The sequence below is a fragment of the Chiloscyllium plagiosum genome, unplaced genomic scaffold (genome assembly GCF_037043375.1).
Source record: "Chiloscyllium plagiosum isolate Xiang-an unplaced genomic scaffold, Cpla_swu_hap1 HiC_scaffold_3, whole genome shotgun sequence".
Taxonomy (NCBI): Eukaryota; Metazoa; Chordata; class Chondrichthyes; order Orectolobiformes; family Hemiscylliidae; genus Chiloscyllium; species Chiloscyllium plagiosum.
This window is the reverse complement of record NW_028270141.1, coordinates 84,039,241-84,063,263: the sequence shown is the minus strand read 5'-3', so window position 1 is coordinate 84,063,263 and position 24,023 is coordinate 84,039,241.

The window sequence follows — 24,023 nt, the reverse complement described above, 5'->3', positions numbered from 1 at the left end:
AAATCAGGCCACTTACATTCTTCCCCAAATCATTTACATATCTTGCAAACAATAGGGGTGGTAGGCCTGATCACTGCGAAACACTACTGCTCACAGATCTCCAGTCAGCAAAACATCTTTGGTTTGGTCTTCTATGATTATTTCAGGATGCATCTTACCAGCTCACTGTGGGTGCCATGTGACTTCACTTTTTAATGCTATGACGGTCCTTATCAAATGTTTTGCTAAAGTCCATATAGACAACATTTACCATCCTGCCATCATCAATCATCTTTGTCACTTCCTCAAAAAACTCAATCAAGTTTGTGAGATGAAACCATCCCTGTTTTTTTAAACATTTATCTTCTCTTTCTCTCTCTCCCACTCTCCTTTCCCCCATGTCACCTTCCTCTCTCTCTCTCTCCCCCTGCATCCCCCTTCCCCCATCTTATACTCTCTTTCTCGCTTATTTGCTCCTCATTTCAGTCTTAAATTGGCTGAGATTATGCCCTCTGTTCCTGGACTCTCCCATGAAGGGAAATATTCTTATTGCATTTACCTTATCAAGCCATTCAAGAATCTTATATGTTTCAATGAGTTCACCTTTCATTATTTTAAATTATAATGCGTACAGTCTAACCTGGTCTTTGTTCATTAAACAATCCCTTTATATCAGGGATCACCCTAGAGAACTTTCTCTGAACTGTCTCCAAAGAAATGATACCGTACCTTAAATAAGGAGATCACAACTGCTCACAATAAAGATTTGGTCTCACCAGCATGTTGTGCATTTGCAGTAAGACTTCCCTAACCACCTACCCCAACCCCCTTGAAATAAGAACTCTCACCCCATCAGCATTCCTGATTACCTGCTACTGCAGTCCGCTAGCATCCTGGTTTCATGCACAAGTACCCCATAGTCCCTTGTGCTGCAGATTTTTTTTTCTCCATTTAAATAATACTCTTCTTTTGCTCTGTTTTCCAAAATGAATAACTTCCCCTTTTACCGCTTTTGCCAAGTTTTTGTTGACTTGCTTGAACAGTTTGTCTCCTTCTTGTATCTTCCCTTTCCGCCAACTTTCGGGTCATCTGCAAATTTGGCTACAGTGCATTTACAGCCTTTCTCCAAATCATTAATATATATTATAAACAGTTGTGGTCCCAGAATGGATTCCTGTTCCCAGGGAGCTTGCTCCCAGGATGGCAGGACTGTCCTACGAAAAGAGATTGGGCAAAATGAACTTACATTTTTTACAGTTTTAAAGGATGAGTGAGTGGTGATCTCATTGAAATTTACAATATATGTAAAAGGGTAAATGCAAATAAGATGTGTCCCATGTGGGGCGGTGGGGTGGTGTGGTGGGGGGCGGAGGTGGGGGGGATCTAGAAACAGGAAGATGTCACTTGGGTTCAAGATAGAGTTTTTGTTTTACTCAAAGGATTGTAAACCTTTGGCATTTTCAACCACAAAGTGCTTTGGAAGCCTATGTCTTTGGGCATGTTTAAGGTAGACTTTTATCCATTTCTGACTTTTGGCGGTGTATGGGTTTACGGGGATGGGCTGGTTAAAGGCATTGAAATGTTTGATCACTTTAAGTGGTAGAGCAGGTGGGATGGGCTGAGTAGTCTACTCCTGTTCCTAGGTAATTCTGCACAACATATTTATTTGAATAATTATCTAATGCCTTTGTGAGTGCATGTTGAATGACTATCACATAATTTCATTAATAGATGTTATTGAAATAGATGCAACATGAAAAGTAAAGATTCTGTAATTCTGGCTTTAGAGCAGAAACCATTACTGCATTAGTAGAATCTTTAATTCCCAATATCCTTTTCTCAAATGGGATTCCATTATGCATTAACCACAGTCTTTAAAAGGAACAAGGATTAAACTCCTGAATGCCTTAATTTAGCACCTTTGAATCTGACAGAACAAGATGATTTTCATTCCATCTATCTGTGTCAGATCTAAATATAAATCTAATGGGTAAAGAGAATATGTCAGCCTCATACCACAGCTAATTAATAGCAAGTTCATCAATGTTTTTTCTCTTTAGTTTTTATTTCACTCTATCTCTCTGCGGAATGTGTAGGTAGGGAGATGGAAAGGAGTGAAGGAAGGGGAGCCGAGGTGGAGAATGTAAGTTCCAAAGTGTCGTCTCCTGCCACTTTTCCACTCGCCTTTAACCTGTTGGAAATTTTATTATCAAATGGGGAGGTGTAAGTGGCCTACCCAGCTACTCTTGGACTCCTTGAACTCCTTAAGTGGCTGACTAATGGTTGCTTACGGGCCTTATCCTGACTGCTGGTGTTTTACCTAAAGTAGGGGTAGGTCAATTCCACCTGGGAAGCCTGGCTGTTTTTCTGATTGAAGATTGCCATGTTTTGTACACATCAGAACATCACTAGAGAGCAAGATCTGTTTTTCACTTTGTTTTAGTCTTGGATATACCTAGCAAATCTGGATAGATTATGTCAACATTCAGACTCCTAGCCAGGATATTTGTCAAGTAAATGAAATTGAGTATAATGCTAATTGTTTCTATATTTTTTCAAAATATAAAGCTGTTAAACATATTATGATACACACCCATAGCCATCACATTCTGAAATAGGATTTTAGATGGAGGCAGACTAGCACTGGGCCACAACACATTTGTTGGGTATTACTTTGTTTAGATAAAGTGTGAAGGAACAGAGGGATCTTGGGTTTCATTTCCATAGATCCCTCAAAGTTGCCACCCAAGTTGATAGAATTGTTTAGGAGGAGTATGGTGTTTGTCTTTCATTAGCAGGGGGATTGAGTTTAAGAGCACCGAGGTTATGCTGCAGCTCTATTGAACTCTAGTGAGACCACACTTAGAATATTGTGTTCAGTTCGGTTCGCCTCATTATAGGAAAGATGTGGAAGCATTAGAGAGGGTGCAGGGGAGATTTACCAGGATACTGCTTGGAGTGTAGAGCATGTCTTATGAAGAAATGTTGAGGGAGCTAGGGTTTTTCTCACTGGAGTGAAGAAGAATGAGAGGTGACTTGATGGAGGTGTACAAGATAGTGACAGGCATAGAGTGGAGAGCCAGACTTTTTCCATGGTGGAAATGTCAATCATGAGGGGGCATAATTTTAAGGTAATTGGAGGAAGGCTTAAGGAAGATATCAGAGGTAGGTTTTATTTACAAAGAGTGGTGGGTCTATGGAATGCACTGCAGCAGTGGTAGTAAAGTCAGATACATTAGGGACATTTAAGCGACTCTTGGTTAGGCACATGGAAGTTAATACAATGAAGGTTAATACAATATAGGTTAGTCTAATCTTGGAGTAGGATAAAAGGGTGGCACAACATCAAGAACCGAAGGCTGTACTATGCTGTACTGTTCTATGTTCTGTAATCTAAAAGAAGCTACATGGGACCAAACTCAAATATGTGATTAAAAGGAACATCTAGTCATATCTGCTGTTTCCTTTAAACTGTTTAAAGCAGGGCACCGGGGGTGGTGAAGCACCTAATTGTGTCAAAATAAGGCTCACTTTACTCTAAGGAGAAAGTCAGGACTGCAGATGCTGGAGATCAGAGTAAAAAGTGTGGTGCTGGAAAAGCACAGCAGGCTAGGCAGCATCCAATGAAGGGCTTATGCCCGAAATGTCGACTGTTTCTAGCGCCACACTAACTTTGCTCTAAGATGTGCATTTTACCATTTAGTTTGATGCTACAGTATGAGTTTGAGTGCAAGACAGACTGATCAAGGAGAAGGCAAAGTCAAGACACTTAAAAATTGAGATTACACTTAAAAATAACACAATTTATTATGTATTGATGCTAAATATTACTATAAATTGTAATCATAGACATACCAGGCTCTCACCTTATTAGGTAAGAACGAATCTATCTCTATTTGTATTACAATGTCCATGTGCTCTCAAGATTCTCTCTCATTCTGGCATATAGTGTAGTCTAGTCTAGTGTAGTCTCTTCTAACTCCACCCGAATTGTGCTATTGACGAGCAGAGATATGCAGTTCTATCACATCATTCCGAGGTCACTCCAGGTTCCTGAAGCACTTTAATAACACCATTACCAATATTTTTTGCCCATTGTCATAAACACTGAGTAATATTTACATACACTTTCAAATGGGGTTGAAGTGTTCCGATGAGTATCCACTTGTTTAGTATGTTGTTCAACTAGCACAGCTTTGAGAAGTAATCCTCTTTTGTGACAGTGGATACTCATCTTCTGCCTCGGGACACTTCAACCCCAGGGCATCAACGTGGATTTCACCAGTTTCCTCACTTCCCCTTCCCCCACCTCACCCCAGCTCCAACCTTCCAGCTCAGCACCGCCCTCATGATCTGTCCTACCTGCCTATCTTGCTTTCCACCTGTCCAATCCACCCTCCTCTCTGACCTATCACCTCCATCCCCACCCCTATTCACTTATTGTACTCTATGCTACTTTCTCCCAACCCCACCTCCCTCTCATTTATCTCTCCACTCTGCAGGCACCCTGCTCTATTCCTGATGAAGGGCTTTTGCCTGAAACATCGATTTCCCTGCTCCTCGGATGCTTCCTGGCCTGCTGTGCTTTTCCACCACCACTCTAATCTAGACTCTGGTTTCCAGCATCTGCAGTTCATATTTTTACCAAGTTGTTTTTAACTAGAGGAGTATATGAAAATTACAATATTGCTTCTGATCTGTTATTAGTATTGGATACAGTTTTTCCTATTTTCCCAGGAGAAAAAAATGAAGTGGTCCATCCATGTGTTGTTGTTTCTCATATTAAAGTTGTGCTTCCTTGCCATATTAATGTGTTTTTCAAGATTCTGTTCCAAGCCATGAAAGCACATGTTGCTTTGAAAACGATTTGATTTGTTGCTTGGTAAGTTGTACAACTAGCACGTCTTTGAGAAGTGATCCTCTTTTGTGACAGTGGATACATTGTTGGCAGAAAGCGAGACTAATTTATCTTCACTGATATAAGATTTGGAACTATACCTGTGATGAGATATTGTGGTATTAGATTGCTTCTAATTTTGCATTGATGTTGTCACATGTGATATATTTTGAAATGAGAGATCTGTCTATTCTGGTAAGATGGCTTATTGGGCTTTAATTGATCAACACGTTTGTGATTAACTTGAAAGATTAAAGACAGTATCTAATTTAAAGAAAAATTTAATTAAAACAGGTGGCAGGCTAGAGATTGGACAGAATATAAAAAAAAGCAAATAATGACAAAAAAAGGTTAAAATTAGAATACAAGAGAAAGCTCGTCAGAATTATAAAATAGAAAGTAGAAGTTTATAATAAGAATATTACAGAAGAAAATGTCAACAAAGTGAGCATTAGACCTATAGAAAATCATTCTGAAGAATTAATCACAAAAAAAAGGCAATGTCATATGAATTGAACGGATATTTTGTATCAGTCTTCACTATGGAGGATCTGACTAACGTCTCAGAAACACCAATACATTGGGAAATGGAAGGGAGGGAGGAACTGACATTGGATGCTGTTCAAAAGCGAGTCACCAGACTGATTCCTGGAATGAAGGGTTTGATTTACCAAGAATGGCTAAGTAGCTTCATTCAGTAGAGTTTGGGAGAATGAGGGTTAATTGTATTGAAATATACAAGATTTTGACAGGGATTGACAGGGTGGCTGTTGAGAAGGTCATTCCAGGCTAGATCACTGAAAAATATTTAAAGAGGAGGCAGATAGATGTTTTGATTTGTAGATTTCAATTAAATTATTTTTAATTTAAACACCTTCAATGATTGCCAGTCTCCATGATTTAGTGACTATTCTAGGCTCCTGCCTGCCAGTAGGAAACTTCTGAAATTAGATCATATTGAGATTAGAGAGTGAGATAAATCTGTCCTCATTCTGGTAAACTACAATGTTTAACTATTTAGACTATGCGGAGGTGGATAGCAAAGAGCATTCCCAGAATTTGGTCTTTGTTCCAAATGTGTCCCCCACATCAGCAGACTATATGTACAATTTATATCCGTTACATAACAAACCCCAACCCTAAGTCATTTGTTCTATCTGTCAGACCTGAACAGACCAGAATGAGCCTATAGGTAAGTGCATCCAAAATCTGAAAACAGCCTTAGGATATTTTATTATCCAAAGATAATACATAAATTTGTGAAGCCTTCCATAAATTTGGGAATCAAGAGTTATGGAGAAAAGGCAGGAAACAGGAGTTGAGGGTTCATTGAATCATTTATTATCACATGCATTTGATATAAAAATACAGTGAAAAGTTTGTACTGTCACCAAATGTGGCACCATTCACATTAACTTGAAACAAAATAGAGAAAGAAAACTTAGAGAGTCCAACTTTTCCTTTCCCACTGCTACAGTCCCACTCTGGGCTACACCTGCCTATGCCATACTGCTGCTAGAGTCCTGCTCCAGGCTACACCAGCCTACGCCATGCGGCTACCAGAGTCCTGCTCCAGGCTGCACCAGCCTACGCCATGCTGCTACCAGAGTCCTGCTCCAGGCTACACCTGCCTATGCCATGCGGCTACCAGAGTCCTGCTCCAGGCTGCACCAGCCTACACCATGCTGCTACCAGAGTCCTGCTCCAGGCTGCACCAGCCTACGCCATGCTGCTACCAGAGTCCTGCTCCAGGCTACACCTGCCTATGCCATGCGGCTACCAGAGTCCTGCTCCAGGCTGCACCAGCCTACACCATGCTGCTACCAGAGTCCTGCTCCAGGCTACACCAGCCTACGCCATGCGGCTACCAGAGTCCCACTCCAGGCTACACCAGCCTACACCATGCTGCTACCAGAGTCCTGCTCCAGGCTGCACCAGCCTACGCCATGCTGCTACCAGAGTCCTGCTCCAGGCTACACCAGCCTACGCCATGCGGCTACCAGAGTCCCACTCCAGCCTACGCCATGCGGCTACCAGAGTCCTGCTCCAGGCTGCACCAGCCTACACCATGCTGCTACCAGAGTCCTGCTCCAGGCTGCACCAGCCTACGCCATGCTGCTACCAGAGTCCTGCTCCAGGCTACACCAGCCTACGCCATGCTGCTACCAGAGTCCTGCTCCAGGCTACACCAGCCTACGCCATGCTGCTACCAGAGTCCTGCTCCAGGCTGCACCAGCCTACGCCATGCTGCTACCAGAGTCCTGCTCCAGGCTACACCAGCCTACGCCATGCTGCTATCACAGTCCTGCTCCAGGCTGCACCAGCCTACACCATGCTGCTACCAGAGTCCTGCTCCAGGCTGCACCAGCCTACGCCATGCTGCTACCAGAGTCCTGCTCCAGGCTACACCAGCCTACGCCATGCGGCTACCAGAGTCCCACTCCAGGCTACGCCATGCTGCTACCAGAGTCCTGCTGCAGGCCCTGCCATCCTACGCCATGCTGCCAGCACCCCTTCCTGTGATCACCTTCTGCCCCAAATGTAACAGAGCCTGGAGAAGCTGCATCAGTCTGTACAGTCACCTACAGACTCACCCTGAGAATGGAAGAGAGTCTTCCTGGTCTTGAGGGACCACTAATGATGATGATGACTCTAGTTGTGACTTATAGCAATGATATGAATTGGGGAATGATTTGGGGCACTGCAATAAGAACCAAAAGGTTCAAACTCAAATCTCAGTTCAGGATGTGACGGCCAAGTAATGTATACCCTTTTACATTGATTAAACATTTGTTACAGACCAGGTTTTTAGCTGGGAGGGGTTTGGTCTGTGAAAGGGGAAATGCACTCTATTTCTTTGCCGTAGGTTTGTAAATAAACCTAAATGGAAGACAGACTTATTTCTGCTTTGTCTGTGGCCTGGAGGATATCTTTCCATTAGAAGCATAGTTTGAAATTAGCAGGCTCAGCCTTTCTCATGTTTGACTTGATGCCATGAAATTGTACAAGTTCTAAAGTCAACATTCAGTTCTCTGGGACCATCGCTCTTGACTTTACTCCATTGTGACACTTGGAGAACAGGACATACCCAGGCAAGGGATATTTGCTCTAAAGTTGTGAGTCACTACCATAACAGATTGTTACTGAATGATTGTGAGGGCCATCTCTTCCATTTTTTACATAAGTCCGTGGACATGAGTAAGGAGGGCTTTACCAAATGTCAAATCTGATGCCGGTATAACGCAATACTGACCACTCCAATTTTCTTCCTGATGGAAATTTATGAGGTGTCTTGGTCAAGGTAACTTTGGGAGTTGATGGGTTTGTAATGAATATAAGTGGCCAGCCTATCCCCAGAAATGGAAACAGATGTCAAGGAAGGGAAGAGACAGAGGTGGACAAGATGAAGGAGAGAGCAGGTTATAAATTGAAAGGGAAATTGATCAGTTTTACAATTCTGAATGAGAGAACAAAACAGCATGTTATTGATTTACTTAAAAAGAATTGTGAGTAGGACTGGATTAAGGAAAATTTCATGAATCCCACAAAGAGAGGCCTAGCTGTTGCTTATGCAGGAGCCCATGGCCACACTTTTGATCAAAGAAAGGGAGAGGAGTGAAAGGTGAGGTTGTTCAAAGTGAGGACGAACTCAGGCAGGCAGAGGAGGCTGGTGGTAGATGGGGACAGTGCAGGCCTCCCTTCCAGGAAGAAGTGGAGAGCCCTGAAACCATCATTTTGGGGGATGGGCATGTAAAGGGATGGTATGTCCATGGTGAAGAGGAGGTGGCTGGAGCCCTTGGACAGAAAGTTCTGTAATAATGGAGTAAGTGTGAGAACAATCATGGATGTAAGTGGGAAGGGACTGGACAAGAGCAAAAATATGAGCCTGAGCTTCCAGTTTCCTGCCATTTCAACACACCACCGTGTTCCCTGACCAACACTTCCCTCAGGTCGCTGCTGTATTTCAGTGAAACTCTGCGTAAGCTGAAAGAACAACATCTCATTTTCTGATTGGGGACGCTACAACCTTCAAGACTCAAATCCAGTTCAATAATTATAGGGCCTGAATACCTTCTTCCATGACTTTTACCCACACCCCAAGCCTTGTCAACACATGGATTGCTTTCAGCACAGCCAACCAATTTTCACCAACTCATTGTCCCCATTATCACTTTTCTTTCTCCTTGGCTTAACATTATTAATCTCTTTGTGTGGCATACTGTGTTTTTCTCCCTCTGGGCTCCATCTCTACCGATCACTTACACCTTTATGCCCCCAACCCCCAAAACTCCTGTCTTCAGGACATTTAGCAACTTTTTCGAGCTCCCTCCAGTTCTAATGAAGGGTCATTGTTTCTGATGTGTTAACTCTGCCATCTCTCCACATTTATTACCAAACCTACTGAGTTTCTCCAGTAATTTCATGTCTTTTATTCCTTCCTATTTTAATGACAATCCAGTTATTTCATGGAGCTGCACTTTCTGTTCTTATCTTTGAATTACTGGTCTAGGTACGTAATGACCATGTCACTGTACCATGCAAGTGTGTCCTTCAGAGGAATTGCCAGCAAAGTCTAAAACAGATAATAGTAAAAACCAAAGATGACCTACAGATTTTAACACTGACATTTTCATTGACTCTGTTTTGGAGGTGCATTATTCATTAAAAAAAGGTTTGTTGAAGGTTACTTTCCAGTTACAGAACTAAAGCAAACTAGGTGGAGGTAAGAATAGATCAATGTTGCCTCACCCAATGTTGACCTGAAAGCAACTGAGACATTTATTTGATGGCCTCATGGGAGTTGCCAAGGTAACTACGCTCACATTGCTCTCAATTATCTAAGACTGTGTTACAATGCACTTTGGTGTCAGCTTAACATACAATCCCATTGGAGGACTCGTCAAGCCCTTTCAAAATGACGCTCAGCCAGCAGTGGGCACCATAAGGGAAGACCACAAAGCAAACACGATCAAGGGTTTCTGAGTACGCTCCTCATTCAAAGGTTCTTACTGTCTCATTGAAGGACACAGCATAGAGAAGGGCTAGGAACCATTTTGTGCTAAGAACCACTTTCTAACAACCACCTCCTACTTCTAACCAGCTGATGCTCACGATGAAGGTTGCAGCTGCCATCACCTTAGAATTTACTGAGCATGTTTGGTCAAATGTGGCAAGTGAAAACCACTTCCTTGTTTAACTAGGAAAGGAAACAGTGATGTTACTGCATCAGTAATCTAGAAAACCAGGTTAATGCTTGGGTGACATAGACTCAAATCTTACCAAGCTAAATGGTGAAACTTGAATTCATTTTTTAAATAATTCTGAAACTTAAAACAAAAAGCTAGCCTAATGCCAATTCATGTCAATTGTCAAATGAACACATCTGTTTCACTCAGGTCCTTTTGTGAAGAAAATCTACTATCCTTCCCTGGTCTGATCTATATGTGACACCAGATTCACAGCAATGGGACTAATTCTGAACTGTCTTTTGAAATCATCTAGCAGACCTTGCATTTCAAAAGTAATAACTGCCAGTGGCAACTGCATCCTATGCATTTTTTAAAAACTCTTATAGTTAACAAGATATGGTTTATTGTATGTTTGTAATTAACTACCAATTACATTGATAGACATTTGTTGCAGAGACTTCAAAAAGGACCAGGTATTAGGTCTTACTCTTTCAAGACCATATGTTGATTCTCGACACTCATCCCACCCTCATTCACCTGTGGCCTTTGTCCCTCATCAATTCTGGGCCTCTGCTGACTACATTTCCAGAAGCTGCCACCATATTCAGTGGCATTGCCAGACAGTCAACAGCTACATTGAAGTGTAGGATGGAATTTCCACTCCTGAAATCCTCAACACTGGTCGGTTTAATTCCTGATGGCATTTGTTTCCTCAGTGGAGGTAATGTGAATTTCCCACACCTAGATTCTCCAGTCATAAGGTGAGACCACAGTCAGAAAAAAATCCATTCCATCCAAAGAGTGAGGACTCCTCCAAGTTGAGAGCTGGTCTCGTCTTTTGTTTATTAATCATTATTTTCTTACTTGTTCATCCTTCACATTCAGATATACACTTCAAGAATACCTTATTCACAGAGTATTATACCAGATTTTGTGCAGGGGCTAGATTATAACATTACTTAATGCAATATTTATCTATCTGGGTTCTATTCAAGCTCCAACATCTTCTGCCTGTCTAAGACAAGAATGTTTTGGAGAGTCAAGCTGAGTTTCTGTAAGTTTGCAATGGAGAAATCATTTGAACTGTGTAGGAAATTAAGGTATCAGATGTGACAATGCAGTATACGTTTGTTGATTGATCCTCCTATTACTTGAAGGGACAGAGTATAATTAAACCTAAGATAGTGGTTACCTTGACACTCACTGACAACTCTCTATGTTGACAGAAATTATTTTCAGGTTGTAATATAGGAGTGTACAGATCTGTGTGGATTTCCTTGTGGTATGATAGGATCCATATTGCAGGTTTTCCCTGACATAATCAGATAAGATTTCTTGCTCTTTGATTACAGATGATACCACAAAGCCTTGCCCTCAGAGATACCTCAATGCACTTGCATTTCAAGGTTACTTAGAAGTTTTTGTTCCTCTAAAATCTTGTAATATAAAGGGATAGTCAGAGGGATTTTCATATCGACAGCATGTAATGAAATATATATTGGAAAGTTGGAACAGATGACATATAGGTTGTAGCCATAGGAAACCAACAGTCATTTATTTTCTTGTAAACCAGTGCAGTATCTAACAGAAACAAAGGGAACAGAAGCAGAAGTTTGCCCCTCGGGCCTGCTGCACCATTCAATAAGATTATGGTTCTCTGATTGTGGCTTTAACTCGACTTTACTGTCATTACTCCAATAACCTTCAGCTCAATTGCCATTTGGAGATCTGTCATGCACAGCTGTTCAGTAATCCAGCCTCTTGATTTCGATAAATATGAGGCGCTGCATTGTGAAGAGTCAAATTGGGGCAGGAATGATACACTTAATGGTAAGGTCCTTTGCTGAACAAAGAGAGTTTGGAGTGCAAGTTCATGGTTCCTTGAAAGTGGAGTTGCAGGTAGATAGGATAGTGAAGAAGGTGTTTGGCATGCTTACCTTAATTGGTCAATGCATAGAACATAGAACATAGAAGAATACAGCGCAGTACAGGCCCTTCTGCCCTCGATGTTGCGCCGATCCAAGCCCACCTAACCTACACTAGCCCACTATCCTCCATATGCCTATCCAATGCCCACTTAAATGCCCATAATGAGGGAGAGTCCACCACTGCTACTGGCAGGGCATTCCATGAACTCACGACTCGCTGAGTAAAGAACCTACCCCTAACATCTGTCCTATACCTACCCCCCCTTAATTTAAAGCTATGCCCCCTTGCAATAGCTGACTCCATACGTGGAAAAAGATTCTCACTGTCGACCCTATCTAAACCCCTAATCATCTTATACACCTCTATCAAGTCACCCCTAAACCTTCTTTTCTCCAATGAAAACAACCCCAAGTGCCTCAGCCTTTTCTCATACGATCTTTCTACCATACCAGGCAACATCCTGGTAAACCTCCTCTGCACCCGTTCCAGTGCCTCCACATCCTTCTTATAGTATGGCGACCAAAACTGCACACAATACTCCAGATGCGGCCGCACCAGAGTGAGTAGAGAAGTCGGGAGATCATTTGCGGCTGTACACAACATTGTTTAGGCCACTTTTGGAATACTGCATGCAATTCTGGTCTCCCTGCTATAGGAAAAATGGTGTGAAACTTGGAAGGGTTCAGAAAAGATTTCCAAGGATGTTGCCAGGGTTGGAGGGATTGTGCTGTAGGGAGGGGCTAAATAGGCTGGGGCTGTTTTCCCTGGAGCATCAGACGCTGAGGGGTGACCTTGTAGAAGCTTATAAAATCATGAGGGGCATGGATAGGGTGAATAGCAAAGATCTTTTCCTCGGGGTGGGTGAGTCCAAAACTAGAGGGCATAGATTTAAGGTGAGAGAGGAATGATTTAAAAGGGACCTAAGGGGCAACTTTATCATGCAGAGGGTGGTGCGTGTATGGAATGAGCTGCCAGATGAAGTGGTGGAAGCTGGTACAATAACAACATTTAAAAGGCATCTGGATGGGTATATGAATAGGATGGTTTAGAGAGATATGGGCCAACTGCTTGCAAATGGGACTCAATTGGTTTAAGATATCTGGTCGGCATGGATGAGTTGGACCAAACAGTCTGTTTCCATTCTGTACATCTCTATGACTCTGCTGCTGTCTTGGTGACAAATTCCAAAGATTAATCACTTTCTGAGAGAAAAATAAAATACTCCACGTTATTATTTACTTGGGATATTTCTGATTTTTGAACTACGTTCCTAGTTCTAGGTTCCTTCATGCGGGAAGATATTTTCTCAGCTCAAATCCTGTCAAATCCCACGCATATAAGATCACATAGTGTTCCACACAGTCACTTCCTATTCTTCTCAACTCCAATGAGTACAGGTGCAATCTGCGTGACCTTTGCAAATGAGCCAACACTGTCAAAGGAGGTATCAATCCAGAGAACTTTTTTCTGAACCAGTTCTGATGCAAGATGATCTCCCTTCAGATGAGAAGGCCAAAATTATATGCACTCAATGTGCATTTTCTTCAAGGGCCTGTCCAATTGAAACAAGATTTCCCCTACTTTCATGCTTTGATGTCCTTGTAACAAAAGTCAACATGCCATTTACCTTCCAGATCACTTGTTACGCCTCAATATCAACTTTTTGTGATTCATATTCAATAATACCCAAGTCCCTTTGTACCGGAACTTTGGCAGTCTCTCTCCATTTAAATAATATTCTTTTTAATTTGTCCCCCAAAGTGGTCAATTCACATTTTCCAATATTATACTCGAACTGTTTTTATCTCTCACATCCACTTAAGCTATCTGTATTCTTTTGCATACTCCGTGTTCTCCTCACACTTGCTTTACCTATTTTTGTATCAGTAGCAAATTTGACTGCAGCAAACCATATATATACAGTTTCCTTCTTTTTGTCTTCCTTCTTTCCTGAATAGGTGTGTCAAATAAGTGGTTTTCCTATCCTAAGCATGCTATCATGTGAAAAACCAACAAGAGTGTTCAAATTCATGCAAACAATCATTGTGGGTATTTTAGATAGTCAGCCTCTTTAAGACAATAGGTCCTAAATATACATATTACATTCCCAATCTCTACCACCAGCTCAGTTTTACATGCTTTCATTACTCTAAACTTGCCTATCATTTGTACTCCTGCCAGAACTTTCTTATTCTATCCTCTATAAGCATGATATCATCCAAACCTTTGTAAATATGACCTAATGCACCCTCTTGTATTTTTCTCCTGTGACATAGTTCTCAAAGATATCTTTACTTGTTTCAGAATATCCTCTTGAGCATCCCTGATTTCATCACTTGAACACACATGGCTTTACCTTCAATGGCCTTGACCCTGTGTTGCAGAATTTCCTTCTAAATCTCTTCACCTCTTCAATGTGTTAATTAAGACACAAATTGCAATGTATATCTTATGACCATCTGCCCTCATTTCCTTGTGTGGCTTTGTTTCATTTTTTTTAATGTTATTTCCTCATCACCCTGTTCAGAGATGTTATCATATGCCTCTGAAGCAGGCAGGAGTTGAACTGACCCTCTGGCTACCACTGCACCACAAAATCATGCTATGTTTTGTTATATATACATATTTACATTATTTTTAATCAATGTGTTCAGAATGCGTGCAATTCTGGTCTCCTTCTTATTGGAAAGATGTGAAACTTGAAAGGGTTCAGAAAAGATTTATAAGGATGTTGCCAGGGTTGGAGGATCTGAGCTACAGGGAGAGGCTGAACAGGCTGAGGCTGTTTTCCCTGGAGCATCGGAGGCTGAGGGGTGACCTTATAGAGGTTTACAAAATTATGAGGGGCATGGATAGGATAAATAGACAAAGCATTCTCCCTGGGGTCAGGGAGTCCAGAACTAGAGGACATAGGGAAAGATATAAAAGAGACATAAGGGGCAACTTTTTACGCAGAGGGTGGTATGTGTATGGAATGAGCTGCCAGAGGATGTGGCGGAGGCTGGTACAATTGCAACATTTAAGAGGCATTTGGATGGGTATATGAATAGGAAAGGTTTAGAGGGATATGGGCCGGGTGCTGGCAGGTGGGACTAGATTGGTTTGGGATGTCTGGTCAACATGGATGAGTTGGACCGAAGGGTCTGTTTCCATGCTGTACATCTCTATGACTCTATGACTCTATAAATGTTATTACATACCTCTGGAGCAGGTGAGAAATGAACCCAGTGTCCTGGTCCAGATCTAGGGATACCACTGCACCACAAAATCACCCTATATTTTGTTATACAAAGCCTCTGTGTAGTCGTTTTGACTGTTTTATTACATGAAATAATATAATTAATTATTGATTTTGCAACAAAGGGGAAAGATTGTAATGATACAATGTAAACACAACTCAGGATGAGTTTGAGACACTTGTTTTCAAAATTACAGCAATTCTTTCCACAGTCGTTGTAAAACAGTACTTTTTTTTTTCTCATTCCAGTCTATAATCAAAAACTAGAAGTTATGGTCTTAACATTGCACACTCCTTTACCTTCAGTAGAGTTCAGAGTAGAACCTGTCACAAAACTGACATTCTCTCCAAAGGGTCTTCTCAGGATCAATTCCAATCCTTGCGTGTTCTGCCCAAAGACAAACCCTCAACTTATTGTCAGCTGATGCTTCATCCTGAGCTGTTTTCTTTGTCAGTTGTTTTTCTGAAGCTTGTCATTGCCTTTCATTATTAGATGCAGGAGGGAATAGGTCCCAGGTTTAAACTTCAGCAAGACCAGGAGTTAAATTGAGATTGAACCACGAGAATAGCTACCTAACAAAGTGCACTAATCAGCTACTCTGGCAGCAATTAACCTGAATATTTTATGAAACCATTAGACATCATCAGTGAAAAGAAGAGGAACTACATCTGTACCAGACAATCCTTCCTACTTAAGGAGATATTTTGTATCATCTTATAATTAATGGCAGAAAATCGGAAACACAGTTAGTTTCCTATGCGATCACATCAGGCCCTGATCTTTATCCCTTTTGAGTGAGACTCCATTTTCTGAGCCTCACAATTTTGGAATTTAAGTCAAACAGAAACACAAGTGGAGGATTAATTAGGAATGAGAGACATTTAAAACAGTGAGATTATGAGACACAAGAAGCTATTCAATTGAAGAATGTCCTCATTTAATTATCAGACTGACCATCATGCCAAGACTCATGTGAGCATTGTTCAGTAGCGGAATCAACCCTCATATTTTCCATTTAGCACGACTTATAAAACATTGGGTTATTTTTGAGAATGAAATACTTTTAATTGTCTCCAGGCAAGTCATAGTTATCTTTATAGAAAGACTCAGTGCTTCCTGTCAGCTGCAGACTGAGTGGTAATGGGAAACCTTGATATTGGGATAATTTGCAATTGCTATGCTCAAAGTGACTTACTTACTGAAAGCTATTTTAAAAAATTTAAATAATTGAGTGCCATTTTTATGCATTGGACAAGAAAGACAGAAGCTTAGCCAAACAAATTAAGAGATGAAAGAGAGAAATAGAACAGAAAGGAAGAAACAAGACAAGCTGCTGACAGTCAGAAGATTTCCAGAGGCCAGGCACCCACTCAGCCCCAGGAAGCGAGGACCCTGTGGTGTCGGCGATCAGAGATTTTGCCTGCATGCTCAGGGATGAACAGGAGCAGGAGACAGGGATGCGGAATGCAATGATTCTCATTGTCCAGGAACTGCAGCAGGGCAGCGAGTCATGTGAATGTCTCCACCTCCATGAACAGGTTGCCTATCTGCTGTAGAGAGCCATGTCTACCACCCTCTTGGTCTGCTAGAGAGGCAGGTTGGGGGGTGGTTGGGTGATATTTGGGGTGGGGGGTAACATTCCAGAGTGTAAAGGGGCAGGTCAGGATTAGCTGGAGAAATCAGGCCCAGCAGAGGGTGTGGTGGAGAGATACTATATCTGAGGCTCGGTTGGACAGCAGGGATTTCAGATTGGGTCTGACGGCTTGGGGGTGGTGATAAATTTATAGTTGAGTCTGATGGAGGGGTGTTAGGTTAACACCGATGGAGAGATGTCAGTGTAAGAGGGGCATTGACCTCATTCCAGGTTCGGCTTCCTCACAAGGAGAGAGGGTGGTGCCAGTAGATACCAAGCTGGATGAGAAACCACATACAAACCTACAAAAAGTCTCCTCTCGAACGGGGTGTCTACCCTCTCCAGCTCCACCCTCCCTGTGACCTTCAATCCAATGGAAATTCATGCTGAGGAGGGGGAGCCTACATGTGGCCAGGACTCTCTCAATCTGACTGGGACATGGAGCAGCAAGCATCCCCAGTGTCATCCATCCAAACCTCCAATGCCAACCATCTCCACTATTAGACAGGCTCACTCCAACCTAGGTTCAGACCTCCAGGACCGCATCTCGGTGTAAAGCTAATGGCAGTGGGGAAGGAGGAGGAGAAAGAAAACCTTGTGAAGGCACATCAAGTGGCATAGATGATAATTTCATTGAAATTAGGATTTTTCATTCATAAATATATGTTCACTTTATATCATCGCTTTTGCAATCAACTGTCAGTTTAGCTGCAGCAGCAAAAATGAAGGGACAGAGTGCAGCCATCTATAGAACACATACTGTTATAACCCTGTTTGAAGAATAGCTATTCTTTTTGCAGGCCCCACACGAGCAAGAAAAGTTGTCATTAATGAATGACGGTATATCAGATGTTGTGAACATTTCTATCAGTTTGTAAAGTTAACTAAAGTTAAACAACAAGAAAAGCAAAGAATAAACTAACTAACAAATTGCATTTGCAGTTGAGATTAAACAGAGTCTACTTGCCTCTCAGCATCCATATACAGTATGTATAATCAGTGCTATCAAAAGCGATTGACAAAAAAGCCCTGTTTGGATGTTGTGCCTGAAAATGCTGTGCTATAGGACAGTGAATATGACATTCCTTCTGATGAATGGCCTCATTTTCCTGCTCAGTACAGTGTTACATCTCTCAGAGATCCTCACCGACTATCATTACATCAAAATAAGCCTCGGTTGCCAACTTTACATGTGCTCAATGTGTTCTCCAGTTGCTCTAAGTACAGCATGCAGGACTAGGTGGTGGAGGGCTGGGACCTGTGATTGTAGGTGTGGTAGGAAAAATGAAACCTTCTCCCCTGTCCTTATGTTACCAAAGAAAAATGGCATTGCATATAAGGTAGTGGAGTGGACAAGTTATAGTCCAAAGTGTATGATAGGCAGCTCCTGGATCTGGTCCAGGAAATGAAACCTTGGATTCTGTTTATGAATTATAGACAATGAAGAAGGTTATCTAAGATTACAAAGCGAGCTTGATAATTTGGGTCAATGGACTGAAGAGTGGCAGGTAGTTTAATTTGGATAAATGCAAGGTGTCGCATTTTGGCAAAATGAACAAAGGTAAGACTTACATTTACAAAAGTTGGGGCTTAGGTAGTGTTGTAGAATAGAGAGAGCTAGGGGTTCAGGTATATAATTCTTTGAAGATTGCATCACATATAAATAGTGTGGTTAAAGAGTTTAGCATGTTTGCTTCATTACTCAGACCTTTGAGTGTAGGAATTGGGATGTTATGTTGAGGTTGGATAGGATGTTGGTGAGGTCTCTTCTGGAGTACTGTGTCCAGTTCTGGCCTCCCTGTTATAGGAAGGATATTATTAAGCTGGAGAGGATTCAGATGAGATTTACCAGGATATTGCCAGGAATGGACGGTTTGAGTTATAAGCAAAGGTTGTACAAGCTGGGATGTTTTTCACTGAACTGTAGGAGATTGAAGGGTGACCTTATAGAGGTTTATAAAATGATGAGAGGTATAGATAAGTTGAATGCATGGTCTTTTCCATGAATAAGAAATGTTTGGAGGGATATGAGCCAAATGCAGGTAGATGGGATTATTTTAGTTTGGGATTATGGTCAGCATGGACTGATTGGACTGAAGGGTCTAGTTCTATGCTATATGACTGTGTGATTCTATGAATTGTGGAAGATAGGTTAGACTTTTCAGTTCCCTGCTATAGGAAAGATGTTGCAAAACTTGAAAGGGTTCAGAAATTATTTATAAGGATGTTACAGGGGTTGGAGGGTTTGAGCTACAGGGAGAGGCTGAATAGTCTGGGGCTGTGTTCCCTGGAGGGTCGGAGGCCGGAGGGGGGTAACTTTACAGAGGTTTATAAAATCACGAGGGGCATGGATACGGTGAATAGTCAAGGTCGTTTCCCCGGGGTGGGGCAAGTCCAGAACTAGAGGGCATAGTTTTCCGGTGAGAGGGGAAAGATTTAAAAGAGACCTAAGGGGCAACTTTTTCCACACAGGGTAATGCGTGTATGGAACATACTGCCAGAGGAGGTGGAGGTGGCTGATACAATTACAACATTTAAAAGATATCTGGATGGATATATGAATAGGAAGGGTTTAGAGGGAAATTGGCCAAGTGCTGGCAAACGGGATTAGATTAAATTAGAATGTCTGGTCAGCATGGACAATTGGACTAAAGGATCTGTTTCCATACAGTATATTTGTGTGGCTCTCCTGATATTGTTTATGCTACACAAATTAACTTGTAATGACCAATAACATCATTAAGATCTTTTGTGGCAAGAGTTTTAGTCAACAGAGTTGGTCAATACACGGGGTTTGCTCTGTGATTACAGATGTTTTTAACCTGTACTGTGTAATGCCTGATTAATGCAACTGCCCTTTAAAGGGCTTAGCATTGCTTACAAATACAGGCTGCTCCCCCTGAGACACAAATAGAATACTTACCATGTCCATTCCATTTGTGGCTCTTGCCGTTTTTCATTTCCATTGCATATTGGTGATTCAGAAAAGGATGGAAGGTGACAGAGGTAAGACTTCAAAAAGAAAATTGTAAGCTCAGCCTGTCATTCTAGGTATCTGTGCAGCTCCCTGACTGACACATCTGACAATCGGATGTGAACTGCAGACCTGAGAGTGGCCCACTCCTCCAGACAGATGTCATACAATGCCATTGACTTTCTGTGCTGCAACCCTCTGCTTGACGGCAGTCCCCCTGGACTTGACTGAGGACTATTCTCCTCAGACTTTGAGACACAGTGTGAGGCAGATTTGGTGTGTTTCCTATGCAATCTGCTGGCATGTACTCTAAGTGTGACATTGCGTAACCTGATGCCATACACCAACATGTCCGTCCCTTTGTTGGTGACCATTACAATCTACCCAACTTTGCTAATGCTCTAAAAGGAAATGCTATGAGCATCAAAGTAAGTACGAAGTAAATCAGCGTTAAGAAAACAAGAGCTCTGAGATGCACCTGCATAAGGTTAGAGCATGTCCCTGCATGCAATATAGCCTGGTAACAGTATTGCAAAGAAAATTATTGGTGAATTTCAAAGTGCAGTGTATTCTTAGTGAGTTTGAGATATTCCATGATCATGTAGTGAAGCTGGAGCTTGGCTGATGCCAGCAACTATGAATGTTGAGTGCAAGCATTGCTGCCCTGGGATGTTGGAAAATGCTAATCAAGGTAAATGCCCAGAGAAGATGCAAGTGAGCTGGAGCCCCAGCTAACTGCTTTGATTTTCATGTTGAGAATTGTCACCACCTAGTTTCTCTCTACTGTCTGGGAATAGCAACCTGAATATAAATAAGATTAGATGAAATGTTGAAACATTCAACGAAGCCACTTGCTGCTCATTAGTGAGATTGACTGAGATTCTCACTGATCAATTTGATTTGATCTATTGTCACGTGTACCTAAGTACAATGAAAAGCTTTGTTTGTGAGCAGTACAGGAATATTATAGTAAGCAAGGACTACAGATCATAGGGTGATAAATAACTTGGACAGAGTGAGGCATACAGGTTAAACAGCACAAGACGTGCATGACACAAGATCAACATTAACAAGATCAGCATTATTTGAAGTTAGAGAGTCCATTCATCAGTCCAATTATGGCAGGGAAGAAGCTGGTCTTGAACTAGTTGGTGCATGTATTCAAGCTTCTGAATCTTCTGCCTGAGGGAAGAGATTGTAGGAGAGCATTACCAGGGTGGGAAGGGTCTTCGATGATGTTGGCAGCCTTTCTGTGGCAGTGAGAAGTGTAAATGGAGTCCATGGATGGAAGATTGGCTTCCATGATGGTCTGGGCTGTGCACACAACCTTATATTGTTTCTTATGGGCCTTGGCAGAGCAGTTACCGTACCAGGCCGTTTTGCACTTAGACAGTAGGCTTTGTATGGTGCATCTGGAAAGGCTGGTGAGCATCTTAATGGACATGCTAAAACACCTAAGCTGCCTGAGGAAGAAGAGACCTTGTTGTGCCTTCTTTACTTTTACATCTACATGGGAGGTCCAGGACAGGTTGTCAGTTATCATCACTTTGAGGAACTTGATGCTGTTAACCCTCTCAGCCTCTGCTCTGTTGATATAAATGGAGGTATGTTCTCCTCTTTTCTTCCTGAAGTCAATTATCAGCTCTTTAGTTTTGTTGACATTGAGAGAGAGATTGTTATCATTGCACCATGACACCAAGCCCTCTATCTCCTTTGTGTATTCTGGCTCATCGTTGGTGTTGTCAGCAAACCTGTAGATGGCATTCGTTCAGAATTTGGCGACACAGTCGTGGGTTTACAAGGAGCAGAATAGGGGACTTAGATTGCATCCTTGGAGGGCTCCAGTGTTGAGGGTTACTATCTTCACTGATTGTGGTCTGACGATCAGGAAGCTGAGGATCCAGTTGCAGAGGGCGGAGCTGAGAATGAGGTCTCAGAGTTGTGAGATCATTCTGGAGGGGATAATGGTGTTGAAAGTGGCACTGTAGTCACTGAGCAAGAGTCTGATGCAGGTATCCTTGTTGTCCAGATGTTCCAGGGATGAGTGGAGGACTAGGGAACTAGCACCTTCTGTGGACCTGTTTCATCAGTAGGCAAATTGCAGGGGATCGAGGCAGGCTGGGAGATTCCAGTTGATGTGGGTCATGATCCACCTCTCGAAGCACCTCATGATTACAGAGGTCAGAGTGATAGTCATTAAGGCATGATGATAGTGATCTTCTTGAAGCAGCTGGGGACTTTGTCTGACAGGAGGGAGAGGCTGAAAATGTCAGTGAATATCTCTGGCAGCTGATCCACACAGAATCTGAGTGCCCAGCCAGAGACACTGTCTGGCCCTTTTGCTTTCCTTGGGCTAACTCTCAGGAAGATGGATCTGATGCCTGCAGTGGTGACAGAGGGGACAGGTGCATCTGGGGCTGTCGGGGCAGGTGATACCACACCACTGGCATTCTGCTCGAACCGAGCATAAAAATCCATTGAACGCATCAGAGAGGCTGGTGTCTTTGTCTGCTATCTTGCTCTGCTTGTATCCTGTTAGGTTGTTTAGGCCTTGCCACAGGCAGCGGGAGTCCATTTGGCTGGTTTGGGCCTTTAACTTGGACCTGTACTGCCTCTTGGCATCCCTGATGTCCATACCATTCAGGGGCTGGAAAAATTCCACCGTAATCATGTACATTTATGACATTGTGCCATATAAATAGGATTATAAACAAACTTCAAGGTGTCCATTTCACAAGATTGCAATTATCTGTGACATGTATCACATAGATTAACATATAGAAACCCACATACTGCATCAGATGTCACTCTGTAATGTAGAAAACACAACAGCTAACTTACACAGAGCAGATTTCCACAAACGTCAATAACAATCAGATAATCTGTTATTTATGATTTGGAGGTGTAGTCCGAAAGCTAATGCTTCTAAATAAACCTGTTGGACTAGAACCTGGTGTTGTGTGATTTTTAACCCTGTTATTTATGATTTTGATGAAGGAATAACTATCAGCCAAGACACCAAGAATAGTTTGCTCTTTTTCAAAATAGCTCCTTGGAATTTGTACATTTAGTCAAAGAAACAGTCCAAACCTTGGTTCACATCTCATTTGAAAGACAGTCACTCCAACGGTGCAGCACTCCCCCAGCACTACACAGGAATGACAGCCTTAATTTTAGCACTCAAGCTCTGCAATGGGACTTGAACGTGAAATACTGGAAATCAGGCAAGAGTATTACCAGTTGAACCATGCTGACAGTAGTGAACAGAGAAACCTACTGCTTTGGCCAATATTGAGTGGAATGCTTTTCAGGTATACTTGCCATCCAGGGCTTAAAACATAGAAAATGGTTTTGTTCATGTTCCTTACACACCTAGCTTATTTCTAACTCTATATCTGGTGTCATTATCAGGATTTACTCTACATTCTCAGATTACAGTGCTGCACATATGGTTTACATTTATGTCATAAACTTTAGCAGCCAATTGTCATTCCTTGCACATGTTATAAACAGATCCTGTGATGAATTTTACAGACCTAGCATCGATACAATTTGAATTTCCTTTCTTCATTGTTACTAATAAAATACTCCTTCTCTATTTCACACAGCATTGGGTGAGGGTGGTGCCAGTGTAGCTGCGGAAGATGGATTGTTCCACATATCCTACGGAGAGGCAGGCATGCGGGTGCCCATGGCTACTCCTTTGATTTGGAGGAATTGGAAGGATTGGAAAGAGAAGTTGTTCAGAGTGAGGACCAGTTCAGTCAGTCGAAGGAGGGTGTCAGTGGAAAGGTACTGGTTGGTACGGCGGGAAAGGAAGGCCTCCTCCCTATTGGGGAGACAGGCCGCCTACTTGCGGAACGTTTCAGAGAACACCTCTGGGACACCCGGACCAACCAACCCAACCACCCCGTGGCTCAACACTTCAACTCCCCCTCCCACTCCACCAAGGACTCCATCGCCAGACCATAGCAACACGACGGCAGGAGGAAGAGCGCCTCATCTTCTACCTAGGAACCCTCCAACCACAAGGGATGAACTCAGATTTCTCCAGTTTCCTCATTTCCCCTCCCCCCACCTTGTCTCAGTCCCAACCCTCGAACTCAGCACCACCTTCCTAACCTGCAATCTTCTTCCTGACCTCTCCGCCCCCACCCCCACTCCGGCCTATCACCCTCACCTT